Raw genomic sequence first — 20,284 nt, 5'->3', positions numbered from 1 at the left:
CCATTTAGATTGCCATCGATAAAATGGGGGCCAATTATCCTTCCTCCCATAACGCCGCACCATACATTAACCCGCCAAGGTCGCTGATGTTCCACTTGCCGCAGCCATCGTGGATTTTCCGTTGCCCAATAGTGCATATTACGCCGGTTTACGTTACTGCTGCTGGTGAATGACGCTTCGTCGCTAAATAGAACGCGTGCAAAAAATCTGTCATCGTCCCGTAATTTCTCTTGTGCCCAGTGGCAGAACTGTACACGACGTTCAAATTCGTCGCCATACAATTCCTGGTGCATAGAAATAAGGTACGGGTGCAATCGATGTTGCTGTAGCATTCTCAACACCGACGTTTTTGAGATTCCCGATTCTCGCGCAATTTGTCTGCTACTGATTGCGGATTAGCCGCGACAGCAGCTAAAACACCTACTTGGGCATCATCATTTGTTGCAGGTCGTGGTTGACGTTTCACATGTGGCTGAACACTTGCTGTTTCCTTAAATAACGTAACTATCCGGCGAACGGTTCGGACACTTTGATGATGTCGTCCAGGATATCGAGCAGCATGCATAGCACACGCCCGTTGGGCATTTTGATCACAATAGCCATACATCAACACGATATCGACATTTTCCGCAATTGGTAAACGGTCCATTTTAATACTGGTAATGTGTCATGAAGCAAATACCGTCCGCACTTGTGGAATGTTACATGATACCACGTACTTATACGTTTGTAACTATTACAGCGCCATCTATCACAAAGCCAAAAAAGTGCTCCAACTAAAACATTCATATATCTTTTTTCTTTACGTACTACACGAATACGTAGTAAAAAATGGGGGTTCCTATTTAAAAAAACGCAGTTGATATCCGTTTAACCAATGCAGCGTCATCTAGCAGGCCAACCATAACGCCATCTGGTTTCCCCCTTCAAGGTAGACGAGTTTCGAGTTTCGAGTTTCGAGTTTCGAGTTTCGTTCTTTGTAGTTTTTCCGTTTGATGCTTATTTCGTGAGATATTTGGCCCGGTCACGATCAATGGACCACCCTGCACACACACACACACACACACACACACACACACACATATATATATATATATATATATATATATATATATATATATACGAGGTGCGGCTAGAAAAAAACCGGACTGATGCTGGAAAAACATTTATTTACAATTATTTAAAATTTCATGTTATCTCCCTCAATGTACTCTCCTCCTCGGTCTCTACACCGCTCCATACGAATATTCCACTGTTCATAGCAATGCTGCAGATCATTTTCGGTAAGTCCATACATTACTTCCGTCGCTTTTTCTTTTACTGCTTCAACAGTCTCAAATCTAGTTCCTTTCAAAGCTGACTTGACTTTAGGGAAAAGAAAAAAGTCACAGGGGGCCAAATCAGGTGAGTAGGGTGGATGATCTAAGATGGGAATGTTGTATTTTGCCAAAATCGTCTTCACTGACAACGCACTGTGAGCTGGGGCATTGTCTTGGTGAAGGATCCATGACTTTTTTCTCCACAAATCGTTCCGTTTTCTCCGTACTCTCTCACGTAGGGTAGCCAGGACGCTAATGTAGTAATGCTGATTCACTGTTTGTCCCTCTGGTACCCAATCAATGTGCACAATCCCTTTGATGTCAAAAAAAACAATCATCATTGCCTTGAATTTCGATTTTGACATTCGTGATTCTTTTTGTCGTGGAGAACCAGGAGTTTTCCAATGCATCGATTGGCGTTTAGTTTCGGGATCGTAAGTAAAAAACCACGATTCATCGCAAGTAATAACATTTTGTAAGAAGGTGGGATCACTTTCAATGTTTTCCAGGATGTCAGAACAAATCATTCTTCGGCGTTCCTTCTGTTCAATTGTGAGACACTTCGGAACCATTTTTGAACACACTTTGTTCATGTTGAAACTTTCATGAAGAATCTGCCTAACACTTTCCTTGTCAACTCCTGTTAACTCAGACACTGCTCTGATTGTTAAACGGCGATCTTGTCGAACAAGTTTACCGATTTTTTCAATGTTTGCATCAGTTTTTGCTGACAATGGTCTGCCAGTGCGAGTGTCATCACTGGTGTCTTCGCGGCCATCTTTAAATCGTTTAAACCACTCAAACACTTGTGTTCGCGATAAACAATCATCGCCGTACACTTGTTGTAACATTACAAACGTTTCACTTGCAGATTTTCCTAGTTTGAAACAAAATTTGATGTTAACACGCTGTTCTTTCTGTACACTCAACATTTTCCGACGCACAGACGAAACGTCAACTACTTAAAACAGACGCCACGGGCAGACTGAGTGCAGGAGGCAGATGAAACTCGAGCAGTAGGCGGAGCGAGAGTCACGTGACAGGCCACGCGACTTTCAGCCTTATTGCATTCGTTTTATTGTTTCACGAGTACTAGTCCGGTATTTTTCTAGCCACACCTCGTGTATATATATATATATACACTGCTGGAAATTGAAATAAGAACACCGTGAATTCATTGTCCCAGGAAGGGGAAACTTTATTGACACATTCCTGGGGTCAGATACATCACATGATCACACTGACAGAACCACAGGCACATAGACACAGGCAACAGAGCATGCACAATGTCGGCACTAGTACAGTATATATCCACCTTTCGCAGCAATGCAGGCTGCTATTCTCCCATGGAGACGATCGTAGAGATGCTGGATGTAGTCCTGTGGAACGGCTTGCCATGCCATTTCCACCTGGCGCCTCAGTTGGACCAGCGTTCGTGCTGGACGTGCAGACCGCGTGAGATGACGCTTCATCCAGTCCCAAACATGCTCAATGGGGGACAGATCCGGAGATCTTGCTGGCCAGGGTAGTTGACTTACACCTTCTAGAGCACGTTAGGTGGCACGGGATACATGCGGACGTGCATTGTCCTGTTGGAACAGCAAGTTCCCTTGCCGGTCTAGGAATGGTAGAACGATGGGTTCGATGACGGTTTGGAAGTACCGTGCGCTATTCAGTGTCCCCTCGACGATCACCAGTGGTGTACGGCCAGTGTAGGAGATCGCTCCCCATACCATGATGCCGGGTGTTGACCCTGTGTGCCTCGGTCGTATGCAGTCCTGATTGTGGCGCTCACCTGCACGGCGCCAAACACGCATACGACCATCATTGGCACCAAGGCAGAAGCGACTCTCATCGCTGAAGACGACATGTCTCCATTCGTCCCTCCATTCACGCCTGTCGCGACACCACTGGAGGCGGGCTGCACGATGTTGGGGCGTGAGCGGAAGACGGCCTAACGGTGTGCGGGACCGTAGCCCAGCTTCATGGAGACGGTTGCGAATGGTCCTCGCCGATACCCCAGGAGCAACAGTGTCCCTAATTTGCTGGGAAGTGGCGGTGCGGTCCCCTACGGCACTGCGTAGGATCCTACGGTCTTGGCGTGCATCCGTGCGTCACTGCGGTCCGGTCCCAGGTCGACGGGCACGTGCACCTTCCGCCGACCCTGGCGACAACATCGATGTACTGTGGAGACCTCACGCCCCACGTGTTGAGCAATTCGGCGGTACGTCCACCCGGCCTCCCGCATGCGCACTATACGCCCTCGCTCAAAGTCCGTCAACTGCACATACGGTTCACGTCCACGCTGTCGCGGCATGCTACCAGTGTTAAAGACTGCGATGGAGCTCCGTATGCCACGGCAAACTGGCTGACACTGACGGCGGCGGTGCACAAATGCTGCGCAGCTAGCGCCATTCGACGGCCAACACCGCGGTTCCTGGTGTGTCCGCTGTGCCGTGCGTGTGATCATTGCTTGTACAGCCCTCTCGCAGTGTCCGGAGCAAGTATGGTGGGTCTGACACACCGGTGTCAATGTGTTCTTTTTTCCATTTCCAGGAGTATATATATATATATATATATATATATATATATATATATATATATATATATGGGGGGGAGGGGGGAGGGGTGCTGATTTTGATGCATTTGATATGTTAACGTGAGATTCAACGTAAAATGAACATGTTTCGCAACAAAAAGATTTTTAAGGTGACAGTACAGCAAAGTCTGTCGAAACAGGTTGTCTTAAACAAAGAAACATTCTATGCGATCTAGACTGTTGAATAGTATTTAGCAAGTAGATCGGTCCTTCGGTGTCTAGAAATGAGGAAATTGAAATTGTCTGATGGAGTTGTTAGATGTTCTCCCGAGGGCCATCGTGCAAAACTCTCTTCAACTGGCGCCTCAGATCGTCTATATCCCGAGACGGTCGGAGGGCTACTCCCACAATGCTCCAAGCGTTCTTAGTTGGGGAGAGATCCGGCGACCTTGATAGCCAAGGCAGCGTCTGGCAATCGGGCAGACAAGCAACAGAAACTCTAGTCGTGTGCGGGCAGGCATTGCCGTAATGAAATGCAAGCCCAGGGTGGCTTAGCACGTAGGGCAACAAAATGGGGCCTAGAAATCGTCGGATACTGCTGTGCTGAAAGGCTGCCGCCGATGATAACCGAAGGGGTCCTGGTATGAAGTGAAATGTCATCTCAGACCACGTCTCCTAGTTGTCGGGCCGTGTGGCTGGCGACATTCAGGTTGGAAGACGTGTCTGGAGACGCCAAGGAGACTGGTAGGATGCCAACCCGACTGTCGCCCACCATACGGCTCGAGAACCACGAGTTACGTTTTGGGATGCCATTTCGTGTTATAATACAACCCCTTAGCTTGAAACTTCCTGGCAGATTAAAACTGTGTGCCCGATCGAGACTCGAACTCGGGACCTTTGCCTTTCGCGGGCAAGTGCTCTACCAGACGAGATACTGGCGGACGTAAAGCTGTGGGTACCGGGCGTGAGTCGTGCTTCGGTAGCTCAGTTGGTAGAGCACTTGCCCGCGAAAGGCAAAGGTCCCGAGTTCGAGTCTCGGTCGGGCACACAGTTTTAATCTGCCAGGAAGTTTCATATCAGCGCACACTCCGCTGCAGAGTGAAAATCTCATTCTGGAAACATCCCCCAGGCTGTGGCTAAGCCATGTCTCCGCTACATCCTTTCTTTCGGGAGTGCTAGTTCTGCAAGGTTCGCAGGAGAATTTCTGTAAAGTCTGGAAGGTAGGAGACGAGATACTGGCAGAAGTAAAGCTGTGGGTACCGGGCCTGAGTCGTGCTTCGGTAGCTCAGTTGGTAGAGCACTTGCCCGCGAAAGGCAAAGGTCCCGAGTTCGAGTCTCGGTCGGGCACACAGTTTTAATCTGCCAGGAAGTTTCATATCAGCGCACACTCCGCTGCAGAGCGAAAATCTCATTCTGGAACCCCTTAGCTTGTTATCCGCGCCCCCCTTGCAGCACTGCGGTACATCAACGACATTCTACGCCTCGTTTTGGTGCCCATCACGGTAAGCCATCCTGGGCTTCACTTTCAGCGAGATAATGTCTTCCTGCACATGACAAGAGTTTCTATTGCTTGTCTTCGTGCTTACCAAACCTTATCTTGGTCAGCAAGATCGCCGGATTTCTCCCAATCGAGAACGTTCTGAGCATTACGGACACGACCCTCAAATGTGCTCGAATTTTTCACACTCTAACGCGCCAGTTGGGCAGGAATTTGGCGCTATATCCCTCAGGAGAGTATCCAACAATTCTATCAGTCAATAACTGCTCATGTAACGGCTAGAGGTGCAACAATGCGTTACTGAATTGCTCAATTTGTTGAAGCTCTTCTTTTGAATAAATCATCCAATTTTTCTGGAACTGTAATCATTTGTTTATCTGTACATGTACATCGCATCTACCGATTTCCGTCGCATTCGAATAATTCCTTTGTGGTGAGTCATGTTTTTCTTTTCTCATATTTGTAAAGGCTGTCAGTTCAACTAAATACCTAGGGATTAAACTTAAAATGAAACGATCTCGTAGTTAACGTTCCAGGTAAGGCGAACGAAGCCCTACGGTTTTTTCGCAGAACAATTTGTAGACACAACAAAATTACTAAAGAGACTGCCTACACTGGAATTGTCCGTCCTCTTCTGGAGTGTACTTAAAAGATAGGATTGATGAAGGACGTCGAAAAAGTTCAAAGAAGGGCGCATCGTTTTGTTATTATCGCGAAATAGGGATGAGAATGTGACACATAACCGCGAGTTGAAGTGGCAATCACCAAAACAAAGAAGTTTCTTGTTGCGGTGATTTCCTCTCACGAAATTCCAGTCACCAGTTTTCTTCTCCAAATGCGAAAAATCTGGGTGGACGCTCGCCTGCTTAGGGAGCAACGAACATCGTAACAAATAAGAGAAATCAGACCTCGTACTGAAAGATTTAATTGTTCTTTTCTTTCGGCGCGGTGTTCGGGACCGCAACGGTAGAGAAATACCACTTAACTGTGAATGGCAGAGTAGTCCCGTAAATGTAGACGAATGATCCATTTGCGGTTCATAGTGTGGAGGTAGCGTCTATGACGTGTAATCAAAGCGTCTCTGGTCCTCAGTCCGAAACCAGCCACTGCTTGCATACTGCTTAACAGTCATCAGCAACGGCGGTCAAAGACTACCTGTATAAGGAGTCTGCCACCGACATTGTCAAAGAGAGAAAAGGACAGATTTTCAGGGCACTGTCTGCCCATTGTGGTGAGAGACTGCCCCAGAAGGCGAAAGAATCAGCAGTGAGTAGTGGCGTTAGAAATTAGAGGGCAATGAAAACCACTGCATTCAAGACACACTATTCTCATCCACAGAACATGTGTCCTGTAATTGAAAGTGTATTATGAGGATCTCTCCATTGACAAAAGATTCAGGATTAGTTCCGCAATCGGATCTCCGGGAGGGGCTTGCCAAGGAAGAGGTGACCATGAGAAAAAGACTGAATAACCAACGAAAGGGAAACATACTACTAGTCAGGGCATGCAACTTACGAATTTCAACGTCGTAGGGAAGATAGAAAATCTGAATAGGGATATGCAAAATATCAGTCTAGATATAGTGGTCAGACGAATATAGGGTAACACCAACAGTAGCAGAAAATGGTAGAGCGGGAGTATGATTCCTTATGAATAAGTAAACAGGGCAGAGAGTGACTTATTGCGAACACTGGAGTGATAAGATTGTTCTCACATGAATCGACAACAGTCCAACGCCAACAACAGTAGTTCACGTACACGGGGCGACGCTAGAGGCAGAAGGTCAAGAGACAGGGGAAGAATACGAGGATATTGAAAGGGTAATCCAGTATGAAAAAGGAGATGATAAACTAATAATCATGGGGGAATCTCATTGACTGGAGAGTTGTCTTCATTGATGAGTCCCGCTTCGAACTGAGCTCCGAGCACCGGCGGAGGCGTGACTGGATACGTCCCGGACAGCGGTGGAATTCCAGCCTGACAGTCGCCAGCCATACACTGCAACAACCAGGAGAGATGGTCAGGGATGACGTTTCGTTTCATAGCAGGAGCCACACAGGACAGTGGTACGTCGATGATATTCTACGCCCCGTTATGTTGCCCTACATGGCAAGCTATCATGGGGGTACATTTCAGCAAAATAGTGGCCGTCTGTACACAGTGAAAACTTGTCCTGCTTTTCTTCATGCTTGCCAAACCATACGTTGACCAGCAATCTGAAGCATTTTGGGCACGGCCCTCCAAGCGGGTTGAGAGTTCGACGATATGACGCGTCAGTTGGACAGAATTCTGCACGATACCTCCAGGACATCCAATAACTCTGTCAATCCATTCCAAGTCGAATAACTGCTTGCATAAGAACAAGAGGTGAAGCGACACGCTGTTGACTTTTTTTTGTCTTAGGATGTAATTTTACTTGCTTATATTCATAGGTAAAACCACAAGACTTACTCTGACATTCTCTTCAATTCCGTTTGCTTGGTACTAAAAGTGAAAGAGCTAAACATATGGTATGTTGGTATCATTAACGATCACAGAACGTAGAGCGCAGAAAGACTACATGAGTATGGGAAATAATTACTGAAGTAGGAATGGGCCAGTTAGCAAGTAGCAACACCAGCGGAAAGTGTTACTGTCACAAAATGGATTGACAAATCACTTGCAACTATTTTATTGCGATATGCTGGAATAGAACAGGAAAGAATTTCTGACCAGTGTAGTCGAGATGAAAAGCACTTTACAGAAAACATAAGACCACGCTATATTTGAATTTATAGCTAATAAGCACATGTGAAAGGGAGGGGAGGAGTTTGACTTTATCGATTCTCTGGTTGCCCCCTATTGTATTTGTACTGCAAACCTTAGGTGGTACATGAGGATTTACTACCAAACTCGAAGCAAGTGTAGCAAATTTTTGAATACTCTTGTAGATTAACGGACTAGAGGAGGTAGCATTCAGAAGTTAAGGGGCCTCTGGGATAATATATAAGGGATAAGCAGCAATTGAAGGAAGAGTAGAAGATGATCCTCAGTTGAAAGCACTCTATTGTCGGGACATTGAAAAAAGAGAGCCTGTCATTCCATACCCAACGAATTACGGTGCGATAGAGGATTGCAAGGGCACACCGAATCAAGTGGTCCAAACACCAACAGATGCCATTACCGTGTCTGTTGGCGTAAAACACATTACATCTGTGAGAAACGTAATGTTTCTGTGTACACTGAGAATATGAAGCAATTTCATTCCACAAAATAAAATTCAAAGTAGTGTTCATACTCTTTTGATGTATTCCGTGATATGATTAATAAAAGTTATACGTAAGATCTAGTCATTTTCGTTCTCACTGTCCTCATATGAGGGCACTGTTACTGATAAATAGGTTTCTATTCTCTCTGCCCGCACATGAGGATATCTCTCTATCAGTACCCGGAAATTTTTTCGAGGGTTAACTGCAATCAATTCTGTTTAGATAGATCTTATGACATATTTTTTTTCATTTTCAGCTTGATAATTTGTACATGAGAGGGCCATCTTGGGCTTTTACGGAAATCTTAAAAAGGCTTCCAACGAGAACCTTCACGAGAAATTTCTATTTTTCTCATCACTGTAACTATAAACACTCACTGTAAACAAACTACAGCGAGTTGACAAAGTCATAGAATACCTCCTGATACTGTGTTGGACCTCCTTTCATCCGGTGCAGCAACACGACGTGCCATGGACTCAACAAGTAGCTGGAATTCCCCTGCAGAGTAGAGAGTCATGCTGCCTCTATAGCCGCCCATAATTGCGAGGGTGTTGTCAGTGAAGGATCTTGTTCTTCAAACCAATTGCGAACAACTGTGACCCAATGACATGGCGCATTGTCATCCCTAAAAATTCCATCGTTGTTTGGGAACATGAAGTCCATGAATGGCTGCAGAAGGTCTCCAAGAAACGGTGAAAGGGTACAGTAACGCCTGCCATTGAAAATAGGTACAACATACTTCATTATTCTTGTCAGAACAACATATTTTTTGTAAAAAAACTCAATTTCAATTAATACAGCGAAGCCAGATACTAGTGTGGGAAAGAATGACAATTTATTTATTTAACTGATCACATGTGCACTCCCACAAAACAAATCCCTACATCCAGTTTGGTGAGATCTGTGAAACGAATGAATGTATGGTCGTCTGCTAACCGCAGATAGTGAATGTGAATATATGATCATCTTTGAGACGGTACTTGGGTCACCTTTGGTGGAACGAAAGAGATGAAATTTACCGGAGCTTCGAGTGCCTGAAATGTGGCTGACCAATACGGTAGCAAGGTGCTCCCCCACTTTGGCAGAGGTGCGAGAGGACCTGAAGAACGGCCATGTTTCAGCACTCTGCTGCTGGATCTTGTGTTGGTAAGACCTGTCTTAGGTGTGCTCCGTAAAGACAAAAGAGTGGAGACATGGTATGCATTTGAAATACTTAACAGTAGTTTGGAATAATAATTTCTCTATTTCAGGAAATTTTGTGGGGAGAATTAAATGTCAGGCAGGTAATATTAAGGGGATCGTAGTAATCTTCGGAAGTGACCAACGGTCACAATGAAACCACGTGTAGCAATAAGTTGAAATACTTCCGAGTGCTTAAGCTGAATTACTAGCGTGTTTACTATAAGTTGGAAATATTTAAGAAATGGCGTGTGCAGGACTTGAAATTAGAGACAAGTACTTCCGCGTGGTGAGTACTGTGTGAGTCTCAATCTGTGTATGAGACAAAGGATAAAGAGAAGTACTCGTCCATGGTATCAGTTGAGGACTCCCGTGTGTGATGAATATGTTCTTAATATTACTTTGCGTGTTATGTTTCCGTGTGACGCTTGACTCAAACTATAATACTCTGAGACAGAAGCAAGGTGAGTCAGCCGTCTATCTAGCAACGCCACTTGGCTTGCATTGTACAGGAAGACGTGCATATAACCACCAGAGTCCACAGTAGGAAAGAAAATTACGAAGTGGGGCAGTGTCGTGTGAAATTGGGATAAATACTAATTGAAGTGGGAAAGCTGAAAGTGATGTGATTATAACGTTGTGACTATTCTTTGTATTGTATGTTGCCAGTGTGATGTATTTCATGAAATTTAAGTATGTGTGGTTGGCATGGGAGAGTAACAAGATAGTTTCAGAGGCAGTGGGTTATGCATGTTCCTTTTTGTACCGCTCGGTCTGGAGGAAATTTTCGTAATGATGGGTGTGAGAGTCGAAGTGTGAAATATAGCAAAAGATCGACCATCCTATCCAGAAAGTGCACTGTAGCGTTAAATAATTACGAGACCATAAGATAGAGAATCACCAATGTAATGCCATGCCATCTGGGCGAAATTTCTCATTTGTTATTGTTGTAGCTTACAGAATTTGTGTGTTTAGGTTATAGAATTTATCGGAATAAGTAAGATAGTGAAAAGAAAAAGATTGGTGGCCTTTTCCTTCGAATAGTATGTTGTCATGATACCCAGAATTTATAATGTGTGCGTCATTCATATTCAGAGCGATGGCCACGTGTTGATCAAAGCCGTTAAATGAGAAAGAAAATGTGGTATTGCCAGTGCGTAGTGAACAGTTAGAGTTGTGTAAATTACTAACAGTCAGATGTGCGTTATCCGTTGTGTAATATTCAAACAGGAGAATAATTTGTAACTTAATTGTGAGTACTAGAGCTCATGCTACTTGATAAATAAGAATGAATCCACTCGCTTGGCAGAGCACTCATCTTGCAGGCCTGACTGCTTGATGCCACAGTATGAGCAAGGCATGTGGGTGCCTCTCAAGGGAACATAACCAGGATCCAGTCCATTCCATGTCGACGCAGCCACACCATCATGGAAGCACAAAAAGTTTGCACAGTGCCTCGTTGACAACTTGCGTGCATGGCTTCGTGGGGTCTGCGCCACACTCGAAACCTAAAATCATCTCTTATCAACTGGCATCAGGACTCACTGACCAGGCCTCGTTTCCCAGTCGTCTAGGGTCCGACGGATATGGTCACCAGGCCAGGAGAGCCGGTAGTGACGGTGTGGCGTTGTTACCAAGCGCTCTCGCATCGGTCGTCTGAGGTCATAGACCATCAACTCCAAATTTCGCGGCACTCTCCTAAAGCATACGTTCGCTCTACTTCCCACTAAGAATTCTGGCGTTATTTCACGTGCTACTGCTTGTCTATTAGCACTGACAACTCTACGAAAACGCTGCTGCTCTCGGTCGTAGTGTGAAGGTCGTCGGCTGCAGCGTTGTCCATGGTGAGTGGTAATGCCTGAAATTTGGTCGTCTCGGCACCCCCTTGACACTGTGGATCGCGGAATATCGAATTCCGTAACAGTTTCCGAAACGGAATGTCCCATGCGTTTAGCTCCAACTACCACTCCACGTTCACAGTCTGTTAATACCCGTAGTGCAGCCATAATCGCCGCGCGGGATTAGCCGAGCGGTCTGAGGCACTGCAGTCATGGACTGTGCGGCTGATCGCGGCGGAGGTTCGAGTCCTCCCTCGGGCATGGGTGTGTATTTGTCCTTAGGATAATTTAGATTAAGTGGTGTGTAAGCTTAGAGACTTATGACCTTAGCAGGTAAGTCCCATAAGATTTCACACACATTTGATTTTGTTTGCAGCCGTAATCACGTCAGACACATTCTCACGTGAATCACGTGAGTACAAATGACTCTCCGCCAATGTCTGTCCTTTGGACCTTGTGAAAGCGATAATACCGCTGTCTGTATATGTGCATATCGCTATCCCATGGCTTTTGTCACCTCACTGTACTCGACCACTACATCTTAATTATTTTGGTTAGTTGCTATTGGCGTCTTTGCACACTGAACGAGAGTAGTCTTTGATACGTTTCCAGAAAGAGATTTCCACTCTGCAGCGGAGTGTGCGCTGATATGAAACTTCCTGCCAGATTAAAACTGTGTGCCGGACCGAGACTCGAACTCGGGACCTTTGCCTTTCGCGGGCAAGTGCTCTACCATCTGAGCTACCCAAGCACGACTCACGCCCCGTCCTTACAGCTTTACTTCTGCCAGTACCTCGTCTCCTACCTTCCAAATTTTACAGAAGCTCTCCTCCGAACCTTGCAGGACTAGCACTCCTGAAAGAAAGGTCTCGGTCCGGCCCACAGCTTTAATCTGCCAGGAAGTTTCGTTGAGACGTTGTCTGATATTTGTTCTAAAATGCTGGAAATCCGAACATTATGTGCTGGTAGCAGACCACGTGTTTCAACATCGTAATTACCTTATCTACGTCAATTATTTACGAGCCTGAACCGACAGCTGATCTAAACGGTTGCTACAGCTTGTTTCTTTCCGCTGGAACGAATGGCTTGTTCAAATGCCCCATGTACGTTGTGCGACATCCACTGCTGACCGAATGCACAAGACGACCAAGGACAGCCTGTAGTGAAACTGGAACGGCCTCCAGCGGGGCAAGTAACAGTATCGGCTTAGCACGGCCCGCCTGCTGTTAGTGACTACCTGATACGCAGATTACCAACACCTGGAAGGTCTTACGGAACGTGCTACTTAATATGCAAATGCGATAAAACCTTCCATTCCGTCTCATATTTTCCCTTTAAGCACAACATATCGTAACGTTTCACCAAACACATTTCAGCGTATTTTGCTGTTCTGTTCGGTTCGTGGCAACGGAAACTTATAATGAAGTTCTGTATCAATAAAGCACATGTTTAAGCTTATTGTTTTCGACATTCATGTTCCTGTTAGGCTGCCGTCTAGAACCTTAGCACTTAGGCTTGACATTATTTTCAATATTTATTCTGTTACTTTTCCTGAAAGAATACTTCACATGCTTTCAGTGGTCGGGATTCGAAATTACATGACAGTTTCATTTATTTGCTACAGAGCTACATTCTGCGCTCCTTGTCAACAGACTATTTAAGTTCTTGACAGTATTTTTCCAATCCAACCTGTATTGCTTTCGTTTCACCGCTTTCTCTCTCTTGCCCTCTTCCATGTTTATTTCGTCTAGTACTTCCCTCTCCATCGTATTTCGATCCCACCAATATCCTATTCGGTCACTCATCCCACAATTTCTATTACACTTTTTTTATAACTGTTATTCAGAAACGATAATACAGTACAATATCACTTTACAGATACTTACAGCGACAGTTCCAACTGCACCCTCCGTTCAGTTCCCGTCCGAAGAAAACTATATGATGAAACACGATACTCTGCAATTCACGTACAAATATCGAGAAAAGACTAGCCTGCACATTCATTACAACTCAAGCCTCATATATTTTGCGTTTTGCCTCTTTTATTTTGCGATTTTGTGATGTTCTTCGAACATGTTGCTCACCAGAGAAAGATTGTTCCACACACTGAGTAATATCAGATGCACCGAGCGGGAGGACGCTGGTTCAAACTCGCGTCCGGCTACCCAGATTTAGGTTTTCCGTGATTTTCCTAAATCACTCCACGCAAATGCTGGTATGGTTCCCTTGAAAGGACATGGCCGATTTCCTTTCCCATCCTTGACAAAATGCGAGCTTGTGGTCCGACTCTAATGACATCGATGCCGACCGGACATTACACTCAATCTTCCTTTCCGTCAGTATGAGATGCAGTATTAATTACATTCGACACAGAGATAAGTATTGGTAAGAGCTAAATTAATCTATGTTATACGTATTTTCTCGAATGTACTTAGCAAACCCTGTTTAATCGTGAAGATATATGAATATTGTTCATTTTTAAAGCAGTCTTCTATTCAGCCATACCATCTTGCTTACTGTTTCTGCTTGTTGTTATACATGTCAGACCAAATATTTTATTGCAAGAAAACTACAGAAGTCAGAGGACACTTATCATATCACACTGCGTGCTTATAGTATTGTGAAATTTGATTGAAATACATTAAATTGGCAAACAATTGAAAAGTAAAGTACACTGGAGTAAAAATTGAATAGATGTAACATGCATGCTCCATTCGCGCCCTCTGTACGGTAAAACCATTAATTATGTTAGACCAAACAATTTTTTGTTTAACATACATAAATCAGTGGGCATTTATTACATCAAAGAGTAGGACACTTATCACATCACACTGCGTGCTTATAGTATTGTGAAATTTGATTGAAATACATTAAATTGGCAAACAATTTGAAGCCATAGGGCCCTAGTGGGCTAACTTTATAGCAAAATGACGTGAAGGTAAGGAACTAAAAACACCATGTAATTAAGAAAAACACAGACAGGTGAAGTATAGTGGAGTGAAACTGCGTAGATCGAACATGGATGAAAAATATTCTGTACGTATGCATCACGTTACAAATAATCGTAATATGTTGGTTATATAAAGAAGATCGTACAAGGCCAAATTTGCGCAAGAAGAAATGAGCAACAGATGTCGCTGACAAAACTTCTGCTATAACAGGACCAGCTATTTGAATTAGACAAGCAGAGCTTAAAAGTCACTTTTAAAAAAGAGAACAGTCATAAAAACCTGCAGTAAGGCTTTGGTATTCGTTTGGAAGACGAAAGTTATCAAAAAGAAAACACACACACAAATATTAATTTCTGCTCGGGACAACATCTTCAGTGAAGGATCATCCATCCCGTTATTGATTTCCCTAAACCACTTCAGGCAAATTCCAGGATGGTTCATTTGAAAGGGTACGGCTGACTTCCTTTCCCATCCAGCCCGATGGGACCGGTGACCTCGCTGTTTGGGCTCCTCCCACAAACCAACCAACCACTCAACTATCCTGTTAACCATCACACTAAAATATCTTGTTTTCGCTTATCCATTACGGATGTTGTAAGAACCACTTAAAATTGCAACTGGTCACATTTTTTAAACAGTTATTTCTTCCATGAACCGGTTTTCGAACATTTTCAGGCTCATCTTCAGATTTTGTACAGGAAGTTACATAGTTATTTCAAAGCGTAATGCCGAGTGCTGACTCTGTAACGAGAAGATGGGACATGCTAAAATGCATCGCCATGAGTAGTGTCAATAAAATTCTTCTGGGCTGTTGGCCGCATTCAGTATACAGGGTGTGGCATTTCAAATTGTTTGTCGGTATATTTGGCGAAATGCGAGGGCTATTCGGAAAGTAAGCAACGAGAGGTCGAGAAATAGAAACCACGGGGAAAATCAAAAATGTTTTATTTTTAACGATTAGCTACACCTTGCAGCTACTTCTCTACACAGTCGCCGCTCAGACTTAGATATCTGTCGAAGCGTTGTACCAACTTTTCAATTCCCTCGTTATAGAAGACAGCCGCCAGTGCTTTTCGACAATTTTCTACTCTGGACTGCCGCTCTTTGTCTGTGTCAAAATATTGTCCTCATAGCCAGCGGTTGATTTGAGCAAAGATGAACCTAAGGGTTAGCCAATTACGGGCTGTATTGTGGGTGATCTAACACATCCCATCGAAAACGCTGCAGGAGCATCTTCATTGCCCTTGCAGATGGCGGCCGAGAATTGTCGTGTAGAAGAAAACACAAGACAGTTATGTTATGTGGATTGCATAGCTTCAGGCGAAATTTTTCGCCAGGCCCTCATACTTGGCAGGAGACGCTAATTTCTTTTCCTTGGAGGGTATTACGGAGATAAAATAATCCTCCTTTCGTATCTCCGGTCTGGGACTGTTCGGGATGGTGTTATCAGGAATAAATTGATGTTATGTGGATTGCATAGCTTCAGGCGAAATTTTTCGCCAGACATTCATACTTGGCGGGATACGCTAATTTCTAGCCATCTTTACGTTCTCACTGTGAGCTCAGAACTGAAAAAAGCGACGTGATGCGATCGACGGGCGTGCTAGACACGGCGCCCAACGCATCTAAGCTTCATCAGATTTTCATTGTATTTTCCATTTCGCGACAGATAGTTCCTTACTTTCCGAATACGTCTCGTAGTTTTCGGATTAAGAGGAAGTGGTGGTAAATGTTGATCACCTCGAAGAGGGACATCCATTAACATAACGCTGAAGCCCCCTCAAACACTCCAGGTGGCAGGCTGGAGGGGAGGGGGGAGCTGACTTTGAAATCTTAAATAGGAACCCCTATTTTTTTATTGCAGATTTGGATTCTCTGTGCAAAAACATGTAACTTTTACGTGAAATATTTCTTTAGTTTCATGATAGATGGTGCTGTAATCGGCAAACATGGCAATGAGCTTATAGTTGTTTCAAAACGGTGCTATATCAAACAAATACACATCTGATTAAGACAATAGAAGTACTTTTTTGGTATTTTTGATAGTGCTATCACGTGGCACCTCCCACAGTCGAATGAAGACCAGACCATGATCATGTTCTCAGTCGACGGTCAGACTGTGCTTATTACTTCAATGATTCGGACCGTACACATCTCAAGAGCGGCGTACTATGCTGCTGACAGCCCGCCTTTGTATAAGGTGTTTAAAATCACAATAAAGAAGGCCGTCCTCCTCCTCCATGAATCCTGCCGTCTCTACCATGCCTTCCTCTGCACGCATGACCCAGACACACAACGACGCCACCGGCAACTCCAGCGACACATTCGTAATTTGCTCGCGGCTAAGAAATGCCGGGACTGCCGACAGACATGCACCCATTTAAATGCTACCCTACCTATCAACTCGTCCAAGTTCTGGTCAGCCTTCCGTCGCCTTACCAGAACTAAACCCTCCCCCTACTATCCTCTTCTCCATGACGATCACCCCCTCCCTGACTCCCTTAGTAAGGCCAGTCACTTTGCCTCCTACCTCTCTGATGTCTTCTCCATCCCCGATGATCCCCAGTTCGATTACTCCCTCTTCCCGGATGCCCGCGATCGAACTGACACCTCTGTCCCTCCCCTCGCTCCTTGTTTCCAGTGCTTGGACAACATTGCACACACGCAACTCAATGCCCCCATCACTACACAGGATCTCATTGCTACACTCCGCACAAAGCGCAACACCGCTCCTGGTCACGATCGTGTCACCTACCGTCACCTCCGTGAAGCTCCTGTCTCTTTCCTCTCCACCCTGGCCAGGCTCTACAGTGTAGTCCTGTCCACTGGTTACTACCCCAACCTGTGGAAAACCTCCCGTATCCTGATGTTCCTTAAACCTGGTAAACTGCCGTCCGCCGTCTCCTCCTACCGTCCCATCAGCCTTGCCTCGGTCTTCAGCAAGGTCCTGGAATTTATCCTCACCCGCTGCATCCACCAGCATCTCCGCCAGCACCGCCTCCTTCCCGTTACCCAGTGTGGCTTTCGGCCGTCCTTCTCTTCCGACGACCTTCTCCTTCACCTCACTCCTTTCCGACCAGCTTAATTCCCGTCGCTCCACAATCTTCCTCTCCCTGGACCTCGAATGTGCTTATGATTGCGTATGGCATTCCGGTCTCCTCTTCAAGCTCCAAACCTTCGCCCTTCCCATTAACTACGTCCGTCTGATCGTCTCCTTTCTCTCCCACCGTCCTTCCTATGTCACCATCCATAACACGGATTCCTACGCCTTTTTCCCCTCCGCCGGTGTGCCCCAAGGCTCTGTCCTCTCCCCCCTTCTGTACCTTTTGTACATGGCGGACATGCCGCCTCCGTCACCCCCCGTCCACCTTCTCCAGTTTGCCAATGACACCGCCTTCCTTGCCCTTGCCCCCACCCTGCAGTGCTCCCAACACCTTCTCCAATCCCATCTTGACCAGTTCACCGCTTGGTGCAACCAGTGGTTGCTCAAGGTCAATCCCTCCAAAACCCAGGCAATCATTGTACGCAAAACGACCCCTTCCTTCCGCCTCCTTGATTTCTATCTCACCATCTATGCCCGTCCTATCGCCCTCACTCCCACCCTTAAGTACCTTGGCGTCACCCTCGACCGTCACCTCTCCTGGACTCCCCATCTCCGGACAATCCAAGCCAAGGCACACTCCCGACTCCGTCTCCTCGAGCTCCTTTCCGGCCGTACGTGGGGTCTGGACCCCTCCACCATCCTCCACACCTATAAATCCCTCATCCGCCCTATCCTTTGTTACGCCCATTCGGCCTGGATCTCCGCCCCCCCCCTACCTTTTATAAATCCCTTCAAATCCTGGAACGCCATGCTCTCCACCTCGCCTATTGCATCTGTCTCCCCTCCCCCATGCGGATCCTGTACGATCTCATTCCGTTCCCCCACCTCCTCCTTTTCCTTGAACGGATACGGATCCTGTACACCTCCCGCAAACTTGATCCTCCTCATCCGCTTGTCTCGCCCATCCTCTCCCGTCCCCACCTGCTGCCGTGCCTGTATTCCCACGTTCCACCTGGTCTCCATCTCTCCACCATCCTTACCCTCTCCCAAGGTGACTTCCGCCAGCTCCCCCTCCCTGATGATGGCCTCCGCCCCTCCATCTACCCCTCCTATCAACTTTGATCCTGCCCCCCCCCCACTTCCTGTGTCCTTTCCTTTAGGCACCCTCCCTTCCTTCTCTCTCCTTTTCCCCCCATCCCCTCTTCCCCTGGGCTTCCCCTCCCTCCCTTCCCCCTATCTCCTTTGCCCATGGCATCTCTGCTATCCCCTCTCCCTCTTCCACCCTCCCCCCGTCCTCCTCTCTTGGCAGGTCCCCGGACTCGCGCACGCTACGTGGACTTTCGCGCGCCGGAGATCATCGCCATCAGTGTCTCGTGCGTGTCGTTGTGTTCAGTGTTTAGTGTTCACCGTCGCACTCCATCGTTCACCTGTGCCATCGCCATCTTCAGTGTTCGTGCGTCGTATCAACAGTTTGCAGTGTGGATTATCGTCGAGTGTGAACGGCTCCGTGTTTGTCTTTATGTGTCTACTGTTTTATTGCCCACCGTTCTGGAACTTATGTGTATCCTTCCTGTTTTTTCTCATTGTGTATTCTATGGCTGAAGAGCAGCGTAGAGTGCTGCTGACAGCCTGCCTGTTGTACAGGTTTTAAAATAACAATAAAGTAAAAAAAAAAAGTACACATCTCGTCGCAATTGTTCCATGATATTGACGATTGCTGCTCTGTTCCCCGATAGGAATGTTCCAGACGGAACGTAGCATTGCCCGCCTGTTTATTGAAACGGGAAGTGTTAAACCTAAAGAAAGAGTCCAACCGCAACCTGTGACAAGCGAATGTTTTAGCTGCAGTTGCTGAAAATCGTCAAATCAGTTCTCGGCAAATTGTGCAAGGTTCAGGAATTTCGCAGAGAAGTGTTCTACGCATACTGTGTGCACACAAATGGCACCCATTTCATTTACTGCTGCATCAAGACCTGCGTGGTGATGATTTTCATAATCGCCTGAATTTTTTCAACTGGATACAGGAAGAACTGGCAGACAATGATATTTTCATTTCACAGAAACTTTTCTCCGATGAATCAAATTTTACGAATCATGGTCAAGTGAATCGACATAACATGCATTAATGGTCAGTGGAGAATCCCCACTGGGTAAGGCAAGTTGATCATTAACGCCCATGGAGAGTCAACGTATAGTGGGATATTTTAGGTACGCTGGTAATTGGCCCATGCTTCATAGAAGGCAATCTGACTGGTCAAATGTACAGCGACATTGTGGATAATGTTTTTACCCATACTAATGGACGATGTTCCAACTTCAGACGAGACTGGATATGTGGTTTCAACACGAAGGATGCACAGCGCATTATTCACGACTAGCTCGAGAAGTTCTGAATCGAAACTATCCGGGTCGATGGATTGGACGAGGAGGTCCTCAAACGTGGTTCGCACGTTCACCCAATTTAACTTCTGCCGATTTTTTCCTATGGAGATGGCTAAAAGAGGGAGTTTACATGGATGTACCAACAACCCCCAAAGATATGCGGCAGTGAATTCGCAATAAATGTGCAAACATTAGCGCAGAGACACTAATACATAGATCGTCATTCAGACACATTGTTGCAATGTACATTAGAAACAGCGGACAACATTTCGAACTTTTGCTCCACT

Source organism: Schistocerca piceifrons, chromosome 6, assembly GCF_021461385.2.
Source record: "Schistocerca piceifrons isolate TAMUIC-IGC-003096 chromosome 6, iqSchPice1.1, whole genome shotgun sequence".
NCBI classification, from domain to species: domain Eukaryota; kingdom Metazoa; phylum Arthropoda; class Insecta; order Orthoptera; family Acrididae; genus Schistocerca; species Schistocerca piceifrons.
Note: the sequence above shows the minus strand (reverse complement) of the source record.